The sequence below is a fragment of the Pelophylax lessonae genome (genome assembly GCF_965119305.1).
Source record: "Pelophylax lessonae genome assembly, chromosome: 11".
NCBI lineage: Eukaryota > Metazoa > Chordata > Amphibia > Anura > Ranidae > Pelophylax > Pelophylax lessonae.
This window is the reverse complement of record NC_138778.1, coordinates 55,640,694-55,649,493: the sequence shown is the minus strand read 5'-3', so window position 1 is coordinate 55,649,493 and position 8,800 is coordinate 55,640,694. Positions and strand designations below refer to the sequence as shown.

The 8,800-nt window shown below is 45.9% G+C and overlaps 1 protein-coding gene across 1 annotated transcript in view; it reads left to right on the top strand.

Annotated features, from left to right (window-relative positions):
* Window positions 1-2,678: 2,678 nt before the first annotated feature.
* The window catches only part of SLC35H1 (solute carrier family 35 member H1), a 96,991-nt gene continuing 90,869 nt past the window's right edge, over window positions 2,679-8,800 (top strand). Inside the window, exon 1 of the mRNA XM_082272919.1 lies at window positions 2,679-3,041. The gene's annotated coding sequence lies outside the window, so the exon portion shown is untranslated. The remainder of the gene's footprint in view (window positions 3,042-8,800) is intronic.

Below are 8,800 nucleotides of genomic sequence, written 5' to 3'. Positions count from 1 at the left end.
CCATGCTGGGGAGGGAGGCCTACACTCTGTCCTTGTTTTCAACCCAGTAGGTCAGTGGTGGGGACTTTTTACTTCTCTTTACCAGGAATCCTATAGGCATCTGTGGCAGGAGCGGTGCAGCCTTTTTACAGGACATCAGAGCGGCCCAGGGGGCAATTGCCCCCCTGCCCCCTGGCCCAGTCCTCCCCTGACAGCCATGCAATCCGATTTTGGTGTGGCCAAAAAAAATAGATCCTGCACGAGTTTTGATCCGAATGCGATGCTAATTCAGTCATATAGTTTGTATGGCTGAATTTGCATTGCATTGAACCGAATTTGCTCTCTCTGCACAGCAATGCAGTGCGAATAGCATGCAATGTCTGGCATCGCAGACATTGCATCGCAGTGTGAAGCGGGCCTTAGCCCAGGTTCACACTGAGGCTGTTTGGAAACTCGCACGATTTCAAGCCGTCATTTCAGTCCGAATTTGGGGGCAATTTCACAGACATCTGTGCTGATTCCTGCACAGATGTCCAAGGAAATCACCCCCCCCCCAAATCGTCAAAAGTAGTACAGAAACGACTTTTGGGAATCTACTTTGCCACCAATTATCTCTGATTTGAGATGCGATTTGACATGAATCGGACCAATGTGAACGTGGGTTTAAAGAGCAGTTCCGCCCCCCCCCCCCCCTCCAAAAATTTAAAAGTCAGCAGCTACACATAAAGTAGCTGCTGACTTTTAATAATAGGACACTTACCTGTCCTGGAGTCCGGCGATGTCGGCACCGCAGCCGATGTTTCCATCGGCTGTCGGGTGCTGCAGCCGCCATTGCCGGTAAGGGAACCCGGCAGTCCCTACTGCTCATATGTAAAGCGCGCTGCACATTTGGATTGGCTCAGCGGCAGGGGAAAGGAGGAGGGAGCCAAACTTCCGAGTCCGCAGCGCCGTTTCCCAGAAGTGGGGAAGGGTACCTGTCAAAAACAGGTACCCGTTCCCCCCTCCCCCCTGAAAGGTGCCAAATGTGGCACCGGAGGGGGGGGGGGGGGGAAGCAAATGAGCGGAAGTTCCACTTTTAGGTGGAACTCCCCTTTAAACACATCCCGCCCGCCCTATAGCAGATTGACGGCGGGATTGTGGTTGTATTATCCCGACCGGACGTCATATGACGGCGGCAGGGTAATACGCTCTGCGCACCCCCCGGTGATGCGAGGTGTCAGTCTGACGTAGGCTCTTTACCATGTGACCAGCCGTGTCCAATCACAGGTGGTCACATAGTAAACAGGAAGAGCCGTTGATCGGCTTTCCTCAGTACGTGCCTGACAGGCACGAGTAAAGGAGCGCCGACCGGCGGCTCCCCTGACACGTGGGGGGGGGGGGGGGGGGAATCGGTACTGGTAATCAGATCATTGATTACCAGTGCAGACCCTCGGGGGGGGTGCCACTAGAACCACCAGGGATGCCCACCCATGACCCCAGGGATGCCCACTATGGCCACCAGGGATGGCAAGCCCCCCCTTGCCCTCCCCATCAGTGCTGCCTGCCAGTGCCCTCCCTATCAGTGCTGCCCAGCAGTGCCCATCATTGCCATCTATCAGTGTCGCCCACCAGTGCCCATTATTGCCCATCAGTGCTGCCTATCAGTGCCTATCAATGCCGCCTATCAGTGCCACCTATCAGTGCCCACCAATGCTGCATATCAGTGCTACCTATCAATGCCACCCCATTAGTGCCACCCTATCAGTGCCACCTCATCAGTGCCTGTCAGTGCAGTCTCATCAGTGCAGGAAAAAACTTATTTATTTACAAAATTGTATAACATAAACAAAAAAACTTTTTTTTTTTTCAAACTTTTCTGTCTTTTTTTATTTGTTTAGCAAAAAGGAAAAAACCCAGAGGTGATCAAATACCACCAAAAGAAAGCTCTATTTGTGGGGGGGGGGGGAAATGACATAAATCTGGTTTAGGTACAGTGTTGCATGACCGCGCAATTGTCATTCAAAATGCAACAGCGCTAAAAGGGGAAAATTGGCCTGGGCAGGAAGGGGGTGAAAGTGCCCGGTATTGAAGTGGTTAAGGTTATAAAAATAAAAAAAAGAGGGGGGAAATGCACTGGACTGCATCAAAACCGTGCCTCTGGAACGCATCTGGACTGCGGTTTTATGGCGTGAACTGGTCGTCAGTTGTACTTCAACCAGTGCAATAAGCTAAAAGAAAGGTAAAAAGTTTCGCGCAAGCAAGTTTGGTTTGCATCATTTATTTTCTCCTATAAATCTCTACACCAGTACATTAAGGTGGACATATGATGAAGCATGAGGGACTTGGTTCCAAAATAGGGACAGTCCCCTCACATAAAGGACTGTTGGATGCCATAAAGTGGGGTACCTCAGGACCCCTCCTCAGAAACATAGGGAATTTGACAACCCTGTTCCACTTTTAAAAGCTGGCAGGTAATATTATACTGTACATTGGACATTTCTCTTCGGGAAAGGCAGAACATTACTGACACACTGCACAAAGAGCAGCCAGTCACTGCGATAACTATGACTGAGAATCATCTCATGCCACCACCAAGATGGCGGCGGGAGGAGGACGTTCGCGTGTGAAGCAGAGATCCCTCCCAGCATGCTGTGCGCGGTGAGCCACGTCTTGTTGAAGATCTGAGTGAGTAGAGGAGGTACAGGGGTCTGGCAGGGTACAATGGGAGGACACTTGTAGTGTAGTTGTAGTCCGGTGTGCTCTGTATACACGGACATATTACTAGGTGTAAGGAGACATGGTCCCCGAGTGTTTCCCATCTGTTGCACACACCTTGCAGTCTGTAAGTGCAGCCTGGACTACATGCAGGTCATTGTGTACAAATCCCCGGCTCTGCACAGTAATAAACAGGACCTCACAGTCCCACAAAGCAGGAGGGGTGTCAGTGCATTGATCAATAATAATAATAATAATCAATAATACTAATCAGTGTGATCTGTGCAGGTGTCAGGCTGAAGGACAGGACTGGACAGATGTTGGAGGACACGGGTCTCCCTGCGGTGACAACTCTGGATAAAGCGTGGGTAAGTTGTCTGAGCGGTGATGGGTGGTATACCGATAGCGGCTGTCTGTCATCTCACATCCACTACGAATGTTTATGCCCATAATAAAAATCTGTCATACATTTATAGGCGGCGAACATTCAGAATGAGGTCCTTTATAAACAATAGGGACACGTCATTGTCTTCAGAATGTTCAGGGACCTGACTGTAGCCAGAGAGTGAAAAATAAAAAATTCCCCAGGGTTGGCGATCAGAAGAAGTTACAAACAAGTTGGCGATTAGCGGAAATAATAGACGCTGTAAGTCGGTGATTAGTAGGAAAAATAAATGCAAGGTGGTGATTGGTGGGAGTAATAAACGCTGCAAGTTGGTGATTGGTGGGAATAATAAACGCAAGTTGGTGATTGGTGGGAGTAATAAACGCTGCAAGATGGTGATTAGTGGGAATAATAAACGCAAGTTGGTGATTGGTGGGAGTAATAAACGCTGCAAGATGGTGATTAGTGGGAATAATAAACGCAAGTTGGTGATTGGTGGGAGTAATAAACGCAAGTTGGTGATTGGTGGGAGTAATAAACGCTGCAAGATGGTGATTAGTGGGAATAATAAACGCAAGTTGGTGATTGGTGGGAGTAATAAACGCTGCAAGATGGTGATTAGTGGGAATAATAAACGCAGGTTGGTGATTGGTGGGAGTAATAAACGCTGCAAGATGGCGATTAGTGGGAATAATAAACGCAAGTTGGTGATTGGTGGGAGTAATAAACGCTGCAAGATGGTGATTAGTGGGAATAATAAACGCAAGTTGGTGATTGGTGGCAGTAATAAACGCTGCAAGATGGCGATTAGTGGGAATAATAAACGCAAGTTGGTGATTGGTGGGAGTAATAAACGCTGCAAGATGGTGATTAGTGGGAATAATAAACGCAGGTTGGTGATTGGTGGGAGTAATAAACGCTGCAAGATGGTGATTAGTAGGAATTATAAACGCAGGTTGGTGATTGGTGGGAGTAATAAACGCTGCAAGATGGTGATTAGTGGGAATAATAAACGCAAGTTGGTGATTGGTGGGAGTAATAAACGCTGCAAGATGGTGATTAGTGGGAATAATAAACGCAGGTTGGTGATTGGTGGGAGTAATAAACGCTGCAAGATGGTGATTAGTGGGAATAGTAAACGCAAGTTGGTGATTGGTGGGAGTAATAAACGCTGCAAGATGGTGATTAGTGGGAATAATAAACGCAAGTTGGTGATTGGTGGGAGTAATAAACGCTGCAGGATGGTGATTAGTAGCAATAATAAACGCAGGTTGGTGATTGGTGGGAGTAATAAACGCTGCAAGATGGTGATTAGTAGGAATAATAAATGCAGGTTGGTGATTGGTGGGAGTAATAAACGCTGCAAGATGGTGATTAGTGGGAATAATAAACGCAAGTTGGTGATTGGTGGGAGTAATAAACGCTGCAAGATGGTGATTAGTGGGAATAGTAAACGCAAGTTGGCGATTGGTGGGAGTAATAAACACTGCAAGATGGTGATTAGTGGGAATAATAAACGCAAGTTGGCGATTGGTGGGAGTAATAAACACTGCAAGATGGTGATTAGTGGGAATAATAAACGCAAGTTGGTGATTGGTGGGAGTAATAAACGCTGCAAGATGGTGATTAGTAGGAATAATAAACGCAGGTTGGTGATGGGTGGGAGTAATAAACGCTGCAAGATGGTGATTAGTGGGAATAGTAAACGCAATTTGGTAATTGGTGGGAGTAATAAATGCTGCAAGATGGTGATTATTACTCCCACCAATTACCAAATTGCGTTTATTATTCCCACTAAACGCTGCAGGATGGTGATTAGTAGCAATAATAAACGCAGGTTGGCGATTGGTGGGGGTAATAAACGCTGCAAGATTGTGATTAGTGGGAATAATAAACGCAATTTTGTGATTGGTGGGAGTAAAAAACGCTGCAAGATGGTGATTAGTGGGAATAATAAATGCAAGTTGGCGATTGGTGGGAGTAATAAACGCTGCAAGATGGTGATTAGTGGGAATAATAGACGCTGCAAGTTGGTGATCTGTGGTAATAATAAACATTGCAATTTGGCGATTAGTGGGAGTAATAAACGCAAGTTGTTGGTGGGCGGGAGTAATTAAAACCGCAAGTTAGTGGGAGTAATATATGCTGCAAGTCCCTAATTAGCCGGAGTAATAAACGCTGCAAGTTAATGATTGGTGGGAATAAAAAATCCTGAAAATCAGACATTAGTGGGAGTAATAAACGTAAGTTGTTGGTGGGCGGGAGTAATATACTCTGCAAGTTGGTGATTAGCCGGAGTAATAAACGCTGCAATTTTATGATTGGTGGGAATAAAAAAATCCTGAAAATCGGAGATTAGTGGGAGTAATAAACGCTGCAAGTCAGAGATTAGTGGGAGTAATCAGCGTTGCAAGTCCATGACTGATGGGAGTAATAAACGCTCCAAGGCGGTGAATGGCAGAAGTAATAAACGCAAGTTGGTGGTTGGCGGGAGTAAAAAAAAACAGCAAGTTAGTGGGAGTAATATACGCTGCAAGTCAGTGATTAGTGGGAATAAAAAAAATCCTGAAAATCGAAGATTAGTGGGAGAATTAAACGCTGCAAGTTGATGATTAAAGCCCCGTACACACGTACCGATCGTCGGCCGAACGATCGGCCGTCTTTTGTCCAGGGCTGTCGTGTCTGTTGAAAACTGCAAAAGACTGCACACGAATTTTGTCGGCCAACAACAGCCGACTGCAGAAGTGATGTCATGTGATGGTTAACTTTCCTTGTCTTTTTTCCTTTTCTGAGCATGCCCAGTCTTGCAAATCTGCTGTCTGTCGGCCGAAATCTGTACTGACTGGCGAACAATCGGCCGTTCTGGTGTTGGCCAACAAAAATTTTAATGCCTGCACGACAGATTCTGTTCGGCCGAAAATGCGCTGTTGGCTGTCGGAAGCATCATACTAACAAGCCTACAATCGGCCGATCGGTCGCCGGCCGAATATTTACGGCCAACAATCGGTACGTGTGTACGGGGCTTTACCGGAGTAATAAATCCTGCAAGTCCGAGATTAGTGGAAGTAATCAGCGCTGCAAGTCCATCACTGATGGGAGTAATAAACGCTCCAAGGTGGTGATTGGCGGGAGTAATATATACTGCAAGTCAGTGATTGGAGGAGTAATAAATGCAACCGGAAAGTATTCACAGCGCTTCGCTTTTTCCACATTCTGGTATGTTACAGCCTTATTCCAAAATGGATTAAATGTATTATTTTTCTCAAAATTCTACAAACAATACCCCATAATGACAATGTGAAAGAAGTTTGTTTGAAATCTTTGCAAATATATTAAAAAATATAAAATCACATACATAAGTATTCACAGCCTTTGCCATGACTCTCAAAATTGAGCCCAGGTGCATCCTGTTTCCACTGATCATCCTTGAGATGTTTCTACAACTTGATTGGAGTCCACCTGTGGTAAATTCAGTTGATTGGACATCATTTGGAAAGCCACACACCTGTCTATATAAGGTCCCACAGTTAACAGTGCATGTCAGAGCACAAATCAAGCCATGAAGTCCAAGGAATTGTCTGTAGACCTCCGAAACAGGATTTTATCTAGGCACAGATCTGGGGAAGGGTACAGAAAGAATTCTGCAGCACTGAAGGTCCCAATGAGCATAGTGGCCTCCATCATCCATAAATGGAAGGTGTTTGGAACCACCAGGACTCTTCCTAGAGCGGGCCATCCGGCCAAACTGAGCGATCCGGTAAGCAGGGCCTTAGTCAGGGAGGTGACCAAGAACCCAACAGTCACTCTGACAGAGCTCCAGCATTTCTCTGTGGAGAGAGGAGAACCTTCCAGAAGAACAACCATCTCTGCAGCACTCCACCAATCAGGTCTGTATGGTAGAGTTGCCAGATGGAAGCCACTCCTCAGTAAAAGGCATGACAGCCCACCTGGAGTTTGCCAAAAGGCACCTGAAGGACTCTCAGACCATGAGAAATAAAATTCTCTGGTCTGATGAAACAAAGGTTGAACTCTATGGCCTGAATGGCAAGTGTCATGTCTGGAGGAAACCAGGCACCACCCATCACCTGGCCAATACTATCCCTACAGTGAAGCATGGTGGTGGCAGCATCATGCTGTGGGGATGTTTTTTAGCGACAGGAACTGTGAGGCTAGTCAGGATCGAGGGAAAGATTAATGCAGCAATGTACTGAGACATCCTTGATGAAAACCTGCTCCAGAGCGTTCTGGACCTCAGACTGGGGTGAATGTTCATTTTCCAGCAGGACAACGACCCTGAGCACACAGCCAAGATGAAAAAGGAGTGGCTACGGGTCAACTCTGTGAATGTCCTTGGCCCAGACATGAACCCAATTGAGATCTCTAGAGAGATCTGAAAATGTCTGTGCAGCAATGCTCCCCATGCAACCTGATGGAGCTTGAGAGATCCTGCAAAGAAGGATGGGAGAAACTGCTCAAAAATGTGTGCCAAGCTTGTAGCATCATACTCAAAAAGACTTGAGGCTGTAATTGGTGCCAAAGGTGCTTCAACAAAGTATTGAGCAAAGACTGTGAATACTTCCATGTGCTGTGGTGTTGTTTTGCAAATACCCCATAATGACAACGTGAAAGAATTTTGTTTGAAATCTTTGGAAATTTATTAAAAATTAAAAACAAAAAAAATCCCATGTACATAAGGCTGCATTCACATGTCAGCGTATGGATCGCGGGCAGAATCGCCGCAATTCCGCCCGCGATCCGGAGATCTTTGCAAATCGCGGGACGCCTGTGCGTTGCCCGCAATAGCACCCCAAACGCTGAGCGATGTTACCGCGATTTCCGCCTGCCGAATCGCGGTAACATCGCGCAAAAGAAATCGCGGGACGCAATACGCTCCAAAGAAGCTCTTGTACTTTTTTGGGCGTAATGCGTCCCGCAATTTTTTTTTTTCCGCGATGTTACCGCGATTCGGCAGGTGGAAATTGCGGCAACATCGCTCAGCGTTTGGGGTGCTATTGCAAATCACGGGCAAGGCACAGGCGTCCCACGATTTGCAATGATCTCCGGATCGCGGGCGGAATCGTGACGATTCTGCCCGCGATCCTTACGCTAACATGTGAATGCAGCCTAATTCAAGACCTACAAAATGTGACAAATGTTACCACAAAAAAACAATAAAAATTGAAATGAATAGAAATTGAACCATGTGACCATATAAAATAAGATTAAATAAATCCGTATTATCCAAACAAAGTTCAAACAAGTGGTAATAATCCTTATATATTATATATTCCATTTTGGAATAAGGCTGTAACGTAACAAAATGTGGAAAAAGTGAAGCGCTTTGAATACTTTCTGGATGCACTGCAAATGCTCCAAGTCAGTGATTGGGGGAATAATAAATGCTCCAAGTCAATGATTGGGGGAATTATAAATGCTCCAAGTCAGTGATTGGTGGGAGTAATCAGTCCTTCAAGTCAGTGATTGGGGGAGTAATAAATGCTCCAAGTCAGTGATTGGGGGAGTAATAAATGCTCCAAGTCAGTGATTGGGGGAGTAATAAATGCTCCAAGTCAGTGATTGGGGGAGTAATAAATGCTCCAAGTCAATGATTGGGGGAATTATAAATGCTCCAAGTCAGTGATTGGTGGGAGTTATCAGTCCTTCAAGTCAGTGATTGGTGGAAGTAATAAATGCTGCAAATCATTGATTAGTAGGAATAATAAACACTGCAAGTCAGTGTTT